A 13,531-nucleotide genomic window follows, 5' to 3' on the forward strand; every position below is an offset into this window, starting at 1 on the left:
TAGCTTTTGGCCTCTGAATCCACTCTGATCTCCTGGCAGAGCAAAGTACTCATGTTTGGATGAGATAGTCATCTATGAATATAGCAGAATATCATTAGGAACCATTTTATTGATATTTTTAGATCAGTTATATTTGGTTTTATCCTAGGTTCTGGGATATCCAGTCTCTTGTCCCTGGTTACCCAGGAAGTGTCCTTTTATCTCCTCCTTCTCCTTGATTTGACCTTCAGTCAGGTCAGGTATTTCTTGGCTACTCCCATAAGTTCCTTAGAAACATCACCCTAGCATATTTTACAGTCCAGACACTTTGTAGGAAATAAATTCTGTGGCTAGGTTGGTGTCAAGGTTACCTGTAGAGGAATTTTAATTTAGAACATGGTACTCTGGCCAGAGATCACATCTAAAAACCTTCCAGGTCTGTGTGATTCTGCTGGAGTACAAACACTTCTATAATCCAAAGGAGAGTCAAGCAGATCTGAGCTCAAGGCCAGCCTGGTATAGAGCAAGATTCCGTTAAAGAAAAGCTAAGGTCCAGATTTGATGGTACACACCTTTAATCCCAAATGATGAAGGTCAAGATAGTTTGTAGAAGGAAGCACCCATTTTTAAAAGTGAAATCCAAAGGATATATTTTCAGGGATCATTTCTATAGTTCGAAAGCTATGTTTAATTGAAAATAAGGGCTCAAATCAGAGAAATATTTGACAAAATAGAATATGACCAACTCTCACAAGAAGAGAAAGGAAAGGGAAGATACTTAATGTGCAATGTAAAGAGAGAGGAGACACACACTTACAGACACCTGATTTTTGACAAAGATGCCAAAAACATACAATGGAAAAAAGATAGCATCTTCAACAAATGGTGCTGGTCCAACTGGATGTCTACATGTAGAAAAATGAAAATAGATCCATACTTATCACCCTGCACAAAACTGAAGTCCAAGTGGATCAAAGACCTCAACATAAAACCAGACACATTAAATCGGCTAGAAAAAAAAGTGGGGAATACCCTAGAACTCATTGGTACAGGAGAAAACTTCCTGAACAGAACACCAACACCACAGGCTCTAAGAGCAACAATCAATAAATGGGACCTCATGAAATTGAAAAGCTTCTGTAAAGCAAAGGACACCGTCATCAAAACAAAGCAACTGCCTACAGATTGGGAAAGAATCATCACCAACCCTTTATCTGACAGAGGACTCATATCCAATATATATAAAGAACTAAAGAAGCTGAAAAGCAACAAACCAAGTAATCCACTTAAAAAATGGGGAACAGAGCTAAAGAGAGAATTCTCTATAGAGGAATATCGAATGGCAGAGAAGCACTTAAAGAAATGCTCAACCTCATTAGCCATTAGGGAAATGCAAATCAAAACAACCCTGAGATTTCACCTAACACCCATCAGAATGGCCAAGATGAAAAACTCAAGGGACAGAGAGGTTGTGGAGAAAGGGGAGCCCTTCTCCACTGCTGGTGGGAATGTAAACTGGTACAACCACTCTGGAAATCAATCTGGCGCTTTCTCAGACAACTAGGAATAGCGCTTCCTCAAGATCCAGCCATACTACTCCTAGGCATATACCCAAAAGAGGCGCAAGTACACAAAAAGGACATTTGCTCAACCATGTTTGTAGCAGCTTTATTTGTAATAGCCAGAAGCTGGAAACAACCCAGATGCCCCTCAACTGAAGAATGGATGCAGAAACTGTGGTACATCTATACAATGGAGTATTACTCAGCAATGAAAAATAAGGAAATCATGAAATTTGCAGGTAAATGGTGGGACCTGGAAAGGATCATCCTGAGTGAGTTGTCCCAGAAGCAAAAAGACACGCATGGTATATACTCACTCATATAAACATACAATATAGAATAAACCCACTAAAATCTGTACATCTAAACAAACTAAGCAAAAGAGAGGACCCTAACTAAAATGTTCAATCCCCATCCTGAAAGGCAAAGAGGATGGACATCAGAAGAAAAAGAAAATAGGAAACAACCTCAGAACCTGCTACAGAGGGCCTCTGAAAGCCAGAAGAAAACAGGAAACAACCTTGAAACCTGCCACAGAGGGACTCTGAAAGCTTCTGCAGTATAGACTGTCATAGCAGATGCTGAGCCTGATGGCCAACTGATGGGTAGAGTGAATGGAATTTTATGTAAGAAGTGGGAAATAGTAAGAGCTGGAGGGGACGGGAACTCCACAAGGAGAGCAACAGAACAAGATAATTTGAACACAGGGAACTTCCCAGAAAATCATATTTCAACCAAGGACTATTCGTGGAGATGACCTGGAACCCCTGCACAGGTGTAGCCCATGGCAGTTCAGTGTCCAAGTGGGTTACATAGTAATGGGAAGAGGGACTGCCTCTGACATAATCTGATTGGCCTGCTCATTGATCACTTCCCCCTGAGGGGGGAGCAGCCTTACCAGGCCACAGAAGAGGACAATGCAGCCACTTTTGATGAGAACTGATAGACTAAGATCAGAAAGAAGAGGAGAACCTCCCCTATCAGTGGATTTGGGGAGTGGCATGCATGCAGAAAGGGGAGGGAGGGTGGGATTGGGAAGGGAGGAGGGAGGGGCTTATGGGGGGGATACAAAATGAATAAAGTGTAATTAATAAAAAAAAGAGAGAGGAGACAGTTTTACCAAGACAGTTATATAGAGAGAGGTTGCAGAAAGAGAACTCAAGTGATGACCAAATGATCTAGAAAGTGAGAAGGAGGAAGGGGATTAGAGAAGATTGTTGAAATTAGTTTGCAGGCAAGCAGAGTATTGGGGTTTTTTTAAATTAAATTTTTATTTTTTTATATTAATTATAATTTATTTACTTTGGTATCCCACCTGTAGCCACCTCCCTCATTCTCTCCCAATTCCACTCTCCCTCCCTCACTTCCTTCCTGCCTATCTCTAAGTCCACAAATAGGGAAGATCCTCCTCCCCTTCCATCTGACCCTAGCCTATCAGGTCTCATCAGGACTGGCTGCAATGTCCTCCTCTGGACTAGCAAGGCTGCTCCTCCCTCCAGGCGAGAGGAGGTCAAAGACCAGCCACTGAGTTCATGTCAGAGGCAGTTCCATTTCCCCTTACTAGGGAACCCATTTTCATACTGAGCTGCTGTGGGTTACATCTGAGCAGGGTTTCTAAGTTATATTCATGCATGGTCCTTGGTTGGAGAATCAGTCTCAGAAAAGACCCCTGTGCCCAGATATATTTCATCCTTGTGGAGCTTCTGTCCTTGCCAGGTCTTAATAACTCCCCCTTCTTTCATGATTCCCTGCACTCTGCACAAGGTTTGGTTATGAGTCTCAGCATCTGCTTTGATACACTGCTAGGTAGAGTCTTTCAGGGGCCCTCTGTGGTAGGCTCCTGTCCTGTTCTTTGTTTTCTCCTACTTCCATTGCCCATCGCATTTGTCTTTCTAAGTGAGGGTTGATCATCTAACCTGGGTCCTCCTTCTAATTTAGCTTCTTTAGGTGTAGAGATTTCAGTATGTTTATCCTATCTTGTAGTTCTAGTATCCACTTATAAGTGAGAATGTACTGTGTGTGTCTTTCTACTTCTTGGATAACTCACTCAGGATGATCTTTTCTAGATGCCACCATTTGCCTACAAATTTCATGATTTCCTTGTTTGTAATTGCTGAGTAGTATTACATTGTGTAAAAGTACCACAATTTCTGTGTCCATTCCTTCGTTGAGGGAAACCTGGGTTGTTTCCCGGTTCTGGCTATTACAAATAAAGCTGCTACAAACATGGTTGAACAAATGTCCTTGTTGTGTATTTGAGCATCTTTTGGATATATGCCTAGTAGTGGTATAGCAGGATCTTGAGGAAGCGCTATTCCTGATTGTCTGAGAAAGCACCAGATTGATTTCCAAAGTGGTTTTACCAGTTTACATTCTCACCAACAGGGGAGAAGGGTTGCCCTTTCTCCACAACCTCTCCAGCATGTGTTGTCACTTGAGTTTTTGATCTTAGTCATTCTGATGGGTGTAAGATGAAATCTCAGGGCCGTTTTGATTTGCATCTCTCTGATGGCTAAGGTCTTTGAATATTTCTTTAAGTGTTTCTCTGCCATTCTATATTCCTCTACAGAGAATTCTCTGTTTAGCTCTGTACCCCATTTTTTTAATTGGATTGCTTGATTTGTTGCTTTTTAACTTCTTGAGTTCTTTATATATTCTGGATATTAGCCCTTTGTCATATATAGGGTTGGTGAAGATCCTTTCCCAGTCGGTAGGCTGTCGTTTTGTTCTGAGGACAGTGTCTTTTGCTTTACAGAAGGTTTTCAGTTTCATGAGATACCATTTATTGATTGTTGCTCTTAGAGCCTGTGCTGCTGTTGTTCTTTTCAGGAAATTGTCTCCTGTGCCAATGAGTTCTAGGTTCTTCCCCACTTTTTCTTCTAACTGATTTAGAGTAACTGGTTTTGTGTTGAGGTCTTTGATACACTTGGACTTTAGTTTTGTGCAGGGTGATAAATATGGATCTATTTTCATTTTTCTGCATGTAGACATCCGGTTGGACCATCACCATTTGTTGAAGATTCTTTCTTTTATCCATTGAATGGTTTTGACATCTTTGCCAAAAATCAAGTACCCATAGGTGTGTGTGGGTTTATTTCTGGGTCTTCTATTTGGTTCCATTGATCCTACTTTATGTTTCTATGCTAATACAATGTAGTTTTTATTATATTTCTATGTAATACAGCTTCAGATCAAGGATGGAGATACCTACAGACAATCTGTTGTTGTACAGGAATGTTTTGGAAATTCTTTGTTTTTTGTTTCTCCATATGAAGTTGAGAATTTTTTTTTTGAGGTCTATAAAGAATTGTGCTGGTATTTTGATGAGAATTGCATTGAATATGTAGATTGCTTTTGGCAGGATGGCCATTTTCACTAAGTTAATCCTACCAATCCATGAGCATGGGAGATCTTTCCATCTTCTGAGATCTTCTTCAATTTCTTTCTTCAGAGACTTGAAGTTTTTCTCAAACAGATCTTTCACTTGCTTGGAGTACTTTATGTTATTAGTGGCTATTGTGAAGGGTATTTTTTCTCTAATTTCTTTCTTGGCCCTTTTGTCTTTGGTATACAGGAGGGCTTCTGATTTTTTTGAGTTGATTTTGTATCCAGCCAATTTGCTGAAGGTGTTTACGAGGTGAAGGAGTTCTCTGGTTGAATTTTGGGGTCGCTCATGTATACTATCATATCATCTGCAAATAGTGAAACTTTGACCTCGTCTTTTCTGATTTGTATCCCTTAATCTCCTTTAGTTGCCTTATTGCTTTAGCTAGGACCTCAAGTACTATGTTGAAGAGATATGGGGAGAGTGGGCAACTTTACCTTGTCCCTGATTTTAGTGAAATTGATTTAAATTTCTGTCCATTGAGTTTGATGTTGGCTATGGGCTTGCTGTAGATTGTCTTTACTATGTTTATGTATGTGCCTTGTATCCTTGACTTGTATCCTTGTATACTATGTTTATGTATGTGCCTTGTATCCTTTGCATTTGACAAAATCCAACATGCATTCATGTTTAAAAACTTTGACTTGCTTGGTTAGGGTTTTTGGTGTTTTATTGAATATTAAATGACTAAAGTAATATGTGAGTAAATATGGGTTTTGAATACTGTCCTATTACTATAAAGGTTTCATTTTGTGCCAATGCCACAAAAGATCTTTTGTTCTCTTTGTTTTACTGTTGCTCAAGCAAGTCAAAGACTTGTATGAAAAAAATTTCCTGTCTCTGAAGAAAGAATTAGAAGAAGACATGGGAAGATGGAAAGATCTCCCATGCTCATGGTTTGGCAGGATTAACACAGTAAAAATGGCCATTTTACCAAAAGCAATCTACAGATTTAATGCAATTCCCATCAAATTGCAACACAATTCATTACCGACCTGGAATGAAAAATTATCAACTTCCTATGGAATAACAAGAAACCCAGAATTGCTAAAACAATCCTCTACAATAAAAGATCTTCTGGAGGTATCTCCATCCCTGATCTCAAGCTGTACTGGCATAGAAACAGAATGGTGGATCAATGGAACTGAACAGAAGACCCAGAAATAAACCCACACACTTATGGACACCTGATTTTTGACAAAGATGTCAAAACCATACAATGGAAAAAAGATAGCATCTTCAATGAATGGTGCTGGTCCAACTGAATGTCTACATGTAGAAAAATAAAAATAGATCCATACTTATCACCCTGCACAAAACTGAAGTCCAAGTGGATCAAAGACCTCAACATAAAACCAGACACATTAAATCGGCTAGAAAAAAAAAGTGGGGGATACCCTAGAACTCATTGGTACAGGAGAAAACTTCCTGAACAGATCACCAACACCACAGGCTCTAAGAGCAAAAATCAATAAATGGGACCTCATGAAACTGAAAAGCTTCTGTAAAGCAAAGGACACTGTCATCAAAACAAAGCGACTCCCTACAGATTGGGAAAGAATCATCAGCAACCCTTTATCTGACAGAGGACTCATATCCAGTATATAAAAAGAACTAAAGAAGCTGAAAAGCAGCAAACCAAGTAATCCACTTAAAAAATGGGGAAGAGAGCTAAAGAGAGAATTCTCTGTAGAGGAATATCGAATGGCAGAGAAGCACTTAAAAAATGCTCAACCTCATTAGCCATTAGGGAAATGCAAATCAAAACAACCCTGAGATTTCACCTTACACCCATCAGAATGGCCAAGATCAAATACTCAAGTGACAACACATGCTGGAGAGGTTGTGGAGAAAGGGGAACCCTTCTCCACCGCTGGTGAGAATGTAAACTTGTACACGTGGAAATCAATCTGACACTTTCTCACACAACTAGGAATGGTGCTTCCTCAAGACCCAGCCATACCGCTCCCAGGTATATATCCAAAAGAGGCTCAAGTACACAAAAAGGACATTTGCTCAACCATGTTTGTAGCAGCTTTATTTGTAATAGCCAGAAGCTGGAAACAGCCCAGATGCCCCTCAACTGAAGAATGGATGCAGAAATTGCCGTACATCTATACAGTGGAGTATTACTCAGCAATGAAAAATAAGGAAATCATGAAATTTGCAGGTAAATGGTGGGACCTGGAAAGGATCATCCTGCGTGAGTTGTCCCAGAAGCAAAAAGACACACACGGTATATACTCACTCATATAAACATACAATATAGAATAAACCCACTGAAATCTGTACATCTAAACAAACTAAGCAAAAGAGAGGACCCTAACTAAAATGTTCAATCCGCATCCTGAAAGGCAGAGAGGATGGACATCAGAAGAAAAAAAAGAAAAAAACAGGAAACAACCTAGGAACCTGCCACAGAGGATCTCTGAAAGCCTCTGCCCTGCAGACTATCAAAGCAGATGCTGAGGCTTATGGCCAATTGTCGGGCAGAGTGAATGGAATTTTATGTAAGAAGTGGGAAATAGTAAGAGCTGGAGAGGACAAGAACTCCACAAGGAGAGCAACAGAACAAGAAAATTTGAACACAGGGAACTTCCCAGAGACTCATACTCCAACCAAGGACTATTCATGGAGATAACCTAGAACCCTAACAATGCAGCCACTTCTGATGAGAACTGATAGACTAAGATCAGAAAGAAGGAGAGGAGGACCTCCCCTATCAGTGGACTTGGGGAGGGGCATGCATGCAGAAAGGAGGGGGAGGGTGCGGCCGGGAGGGAAGGAGGGAGGGGCTTATGGGGGGATACAAAATGAATAAAGTGTAATTAATAACAGTTAAATAAAAAATTAAAAAAATAAATAAAAAGGCAAAAATGTAAAACAAAACAAAACAACAACAAAAAACCACCCAAAACTTAAGATTGATAAAAGAAAGCATTTTGAAAAAAATGTTGGAAAAATGAATGTACACAAGTTTAATAATGAAATTAAACTTTTCATATTTAAAAAAAAATTAACTCAAAATATATCTAAGTCCTAATCCTGAAACTTTAAACACTGAAACTGTAAGAAGAAAACATAAGAAGTACCTCTTACAATTCATATTTAGAAAAGCGTTTTCTGAGTAGGCCTCTATTTGTGCAAGAATATTAGTAAACAATTGACAAGTAGGACTTTGTGAAACTAAAAAGCCTTTGCATAGCCAAATAAGTATTGAACCAAGTAAAGAGAAAACCCTCAGAAATAGGAGGAATCCTTGCCTAGTATATATCTGACAGTAGATTAATATCTAAGACTATATTGAAAACACAAAGGAACATAAATACAAAAACAAAACCCATATCACCCTGGTACAGTACCCATAAGCATGTGTGATGCTGCCTTGTTTACAAAATAAATAAGTTTGTGTACAAACTAAATAACTTACAACTGACAAATATATAATGAAAGCATGATACATATATAGTATGGAATACTAATCAACTGTCAATAAATGAAATAATGAACGCTGTGGCTATAGATATAGAACTAGAAAATATCATGTTGAACAATGAAACAAAAATACAAAGACAAATAAAATCTATAGTTTCTTATCTGAGGTCCAAATCCTCAAATGTGAGTGCATATCTTGGAGAAACTGCAGAAGACAGGAACTTAAACAGGACTGCTGCAGAAGCTGGGCCCTCTGTTACATAGAGAGTAGAATAGCACAGAAGAACTGACCCAAAGGGGGAAATGCAATAGAGGGAGACTCTCATTATGGGAGCAAAGGGGAAATAAGTACATTTGAAGGAAGGAAGACAGTGAAATAACAGTAAGAATGCCTGGAAAAGGAATAAGTGATCTCATAGGGAAAATCGGAACTTTAAGAGAAGTAAGACTTGTATAAATACAGAAAGAAGGAGGTGTGTAAAATGTTAATAAGGAGCCTGAAAAATCCACAAATATTAATAATATTACTATTTACCTAAAAACCCTTATAATGCACTTAATTCTCTTTATCTTCATACATATTTAATTTTAGTAATCCTTTCTCATCAAGACTGGTGTCCTTCAATCTATGGCCAAGACTGCATACAAAACCCCATTATCAGACATCAGAATCTTTCTTTTAAGTTTTACAAAGGAATCTAAGAGAGTCCTAATGCACACAGCCTACTGATGTTGGCTTGTTTATCCTGCAGAGGTTGAAGGTAATTCTCCATTGCTAAATATATCTTGTACATCAGAACTGGGGTCTAGAGACTCCTGAGCTAGAACTGACCTGAAGGATTTACCCAGAGAACTAGTTTTAATTATACCAGAAGGCATCAGGCAAGCATTCAATGGAGGGAGGTGGCCAACAGTCTAACCAGCTCACACAATTATGAATCACAACAATGACCAGCATGGAACAATACAAATAAGGGTGCAGGATTGGCATGCATACCTTGACAGTAACCAACTTCTCTCTACACTGAATTCAATAACTGCTCAACACAGGGAAAATATGGCTTTACCTAAAACCCAAGTATTCAGTGCTAGTAAAGTCATGGGTTTTTGAAAAGATTCCAAAACCACCCATTTACTAAGTCAGCATAATCCCTAACAAGAATCTAGAAACATTTTTCCTCATGCCCGCAGATAAGTGTAGTTTTTAATCCTCACCAAGGAAACTTCTCTTTGCAATGGTTTTAAACCATTACAGCACAATGAAAATGCAGAATTTTTGAGGCAGCTTCATCTCATAAGTCTGCAAAACAATTCCCAAACCTAAGGCTAATGGAACACTGTAGATCAAAGGGTGGAATGATTGTAGGAATCAGAAAATCAGGGAATTTTCTCTGAGATTGCATCTAAGCCTTATAAGTTTCATCAACATGACTAATTAACCTTATGAACTGTACTAGCCCAACAGCAACAGATATGCCAAAGCAGTCAGGAGAATGACCACAAGGTCCCAAAACTACACAAAGATTAAGAGGCAACTAAAGAATTCTGAGAGAGGGAGGAATGTTTTCTACCAGGGGAGAGTATGCCAAGCAATGGCTTCCTGAGTTGTGTTGTTGGATTCCATTATCTTAACTGGGCTGTATTGTCTGACCTCAGTGGCAGAGGATGAATCTGGTCCTCTGGAGACTTAATGTGCCAGGGTGGGTTGATTACCATGGGGGAACTCCCACTGCTGTGAGGAGGAGAGGGGAAACTGAGGATAGGGTGTATGAGGTGAGAGAATCATTGGAGGACTTCCACCGGAATGAAAAATGAATCAATATATAAATTAATAAAAAAAACTTTAGCTAATGTATTAAATACATTTCAAGATTTCTATAACTATTTTGTATACTTTTTATATCTCATGATTTGTAAATTCTTTGGGTTTGGTTTCAAAATTTGCAAACTCTTCAAAAAATGTCAGATTAAAAGTTGCAAGTAAAATGGTTGATAGCTAAAATATCTACAGCATGATTGTATGTAACTTGCATTCATCTCTTGTTTAGAAAAACAGATCTGTCAGAGCATAGTGTATATGTTACCTGGATACAATTACTGTTTCTGGAAAATAGAACTTACAAACATCAAATGTTGGACCATGGTTTATAAATTCCTAAGGTCATACATGTTTATTCAGGTTAATTAAAACTGACTTAGAGATGAATGTCTAAGTTTAATGTCTAAGTATGTTTAATGTCTAATGAATGTCTAAGTATCTAAAAACCCACATATATCTCTATTACCTGTGCTCAACACTATGCTTCTTGAAACACCTAGCTAAGGAACAATATATGTTTAATGACTAAGGTATATTTTATAAATAAGGTTATAAGTTCCCAAGGTCTATCCAGGATACCAGAATGTTACTTGAAGATGTAAATAGATCCTCTTTGTCTTTGCTTAGTTTGTTAAGGTTTAGCTATTTGGATAAACTGAGTTACATAAGAAACTAATACAATACAAGGTACAATATGAATGTATCCGGGAAAGTAATATTCCTTGTCTGATAGTATTTATGTTTTAAGGTTTTATTTTGAGGCAAAAGATCTTTAACTAAATCTTCAATTCAAAAATTTGAGGCTCAAACTTAACATGGACAAAAAATGCAAACTTGTTGCAAATGGTAAAAGATAATTATGACATGCAAGTTAATGGTCAGTCACCTTACAAATTACCAAATTCTTTAACATGTAAAGAGGTAGGCTTATCACCATGCTCTGTACAAATATAATTCCTATTCAGAGAGAAAAGCTTCTGCATATACTAACAAGGACAAACCTGAAACAAGTAACTAAACATCAGTGACGTTTGTTTAAAATAAAATGAAATGTGGTTATAAATTAGGTGCTGTCCACTGAACTCTTCATGGAGTTCCTCTGAATATGGATTTAAGAAACATAATGGAAAAAATGGCTTCCTCTAGACATGAGTCTAACCCAGATGTTCACAGACACTTGTTACCTGCTTTACCTACAGTGAGGACTGCAGACAAAAATACCCACTTCTACAGTCAGAAGCTAAGGCAATTCACAAATACTGCCAGAAGAAATGGCCTTCGTCTTGTTCATATTTCAAGAGTGGTAATACTGGCAAAAGAAGAAAGGACTGACACAGCTTTACCCACCACTATATCACTGCCCAACCTATGGACACTGTTGATTTGAATAGCCTACTCTGCCTGGCCAACGTAGGTTAGTTTTCCCAAATTTCCTCCTCCATAAAATCATCTCTCAGACCTCCCGGGTCTGGTGTTTGAAAGCTAATGATTCTCTGCATGCCAGCTGAAGCCTTAATGTTGTCTTGGATGACATCCATAGAGTGTCTACCTCTGTTCCCCACAAAGTATTTGAGATTTCCCTTGAAGATCCCAGACTGGGTGCCTAGTCATTTTGACTGTTACAGGGGCCATTTGGATTATACTAACCTACTCACATGTACCTCTCTCAGCTCTCTGGTGATGTTGACAGGAAGTTGTTACTATAGAAGTTTAGTAGTTTAGGCAGCTCCTCAAAACAAGGATGCAGCTGCACAATTAGTCCATATCATATGTGAAAGTCAAGCCTTGTTATTTTCTACAGCCAGTAGGTCACCTGCTGAAGGAGATTATCACAGACAGGTTTACCTTGCTGACAGGCATCACACTGAACAACATAATCTCACAAAAATAGATATAAATGAGAATCAAACTAAGGCTACCATGTTATTAATATCTCACAATTTACCTGTTAGTATTCTTTTATTTAAAAGAATTTGCTTTTTGTCACTGCTCAATTAATCAGCCACTTTTGTCTCCTGATAATTGGCTGGATGGGGGGAAGCAAACACTTTAAAATTGATGTGTATTTTGAATGTCTAAGAAAGTGATTTAAGGTATGTAAATGCAATTTGTAAATATCTGAGAAAGTGGTTTATAGTATGTGAATATGAGACTTTAAGATTTCAAAATTTCAGAGTTTTAAAATATTAATTAGTGAAGTTCTGATATGCTATGGAAACCACCTTGTGAAAGCACTGGCTTCTCTTCTCATAGTTACAGAATCAAACTTTTTAATATGCTTTCATTGCTGTTAAAGACATACTTCAGTGCTTCTCATTGTGCTGAAATCTTATCTGTCATTTTATATATAGACAGAGGAAAAGGTGTTCATTTTTCATGATTTTAGCCCAGAACCATCCTTTCTAGTCCCAAAGCTTTAGCTAGGCTGTAAAACATGAGTCTAACCCAGATGTTTACAGACACTTGTTACCTGCTTTTTCTACAGTGAGGACTGCAGTGTGTATTTCAGATGGTGTTCATGTCAATATATTTGAAACTTTCATCTACTTTTGTAAAGTTAAAAGAAAATTTAAGCTTCAAAGAATTGAGGCTTGATCCACCTATTACTGGTGAAATACTCTAGATTAAGACTTCTATCAATTAACAATTCAGTCTGTTCTGACTCTTTCCTATCTCTGATGATGGGCTCTTTTCTTTCTCTGATCATGGGACTCATTTTACCTATTGCTGTAGGGGGCTACTGGACTATAGTTTCTCCATTTGTGAATTCCTAAGAGTACTTACATTGCAAAATTAATCAGGCATCCTGGAAATTTTCTCTTCACGTACTCCATAACACAACACCTACCAGGACTACAGGTTTATATGTTTGTTTCCTGTTCACAGAGATTTGCATAGAATGATCCTTCCAGAACGTATTTCTCAGTAAAGTACCATCCTAAGGCAAAATTGTTGCTCAAGTGAACAAGTATGCCAGGTATAGCATGAGTGGAAAAACAGGAAATATGAAAAGGCTGAATCACTCCTCTGTGATATCATGCATAAACAACAAATGAACGCAAATAGACAAAGAGAGAGAAATACTTAAGAAATACTTCAAAAAGCAAAGAGAGAAATAACTCAAAGGAAGATGGAATAAAACAGTGAATTTGACTGGGCTTTACCAAAGAAGCAACAGTGCTCTGGAGATCTTGGATGAGGGATCAAAAAGCAGCAGTACAAATAAAAGACTCAGTAACAAAAAAGGCAAACACTAAGACAAAATTCAGTTTCTGAAAGAGGAGAGGGAAAAATGGAAATGTTAGAAATGGAAACCACTAAGCCTCCAATCACAACACAGGGTGTTTCCAG

Source organism: Psammomys obesus, unplaced genomic scaffold (assembly GCF_907164565.1).
Source record: "Psammomys obesus unplaced genomic scaffold, mPsaObe1.curated_primary_1811, whole genome shotgun sequence".
In the NCBI taxonomy this organism is placed as follows: Eukaryota; Metazoa; Chordata; class Mammalia; order Rodentia; family Muridae; genus Psammomys; species Psammomys obesus.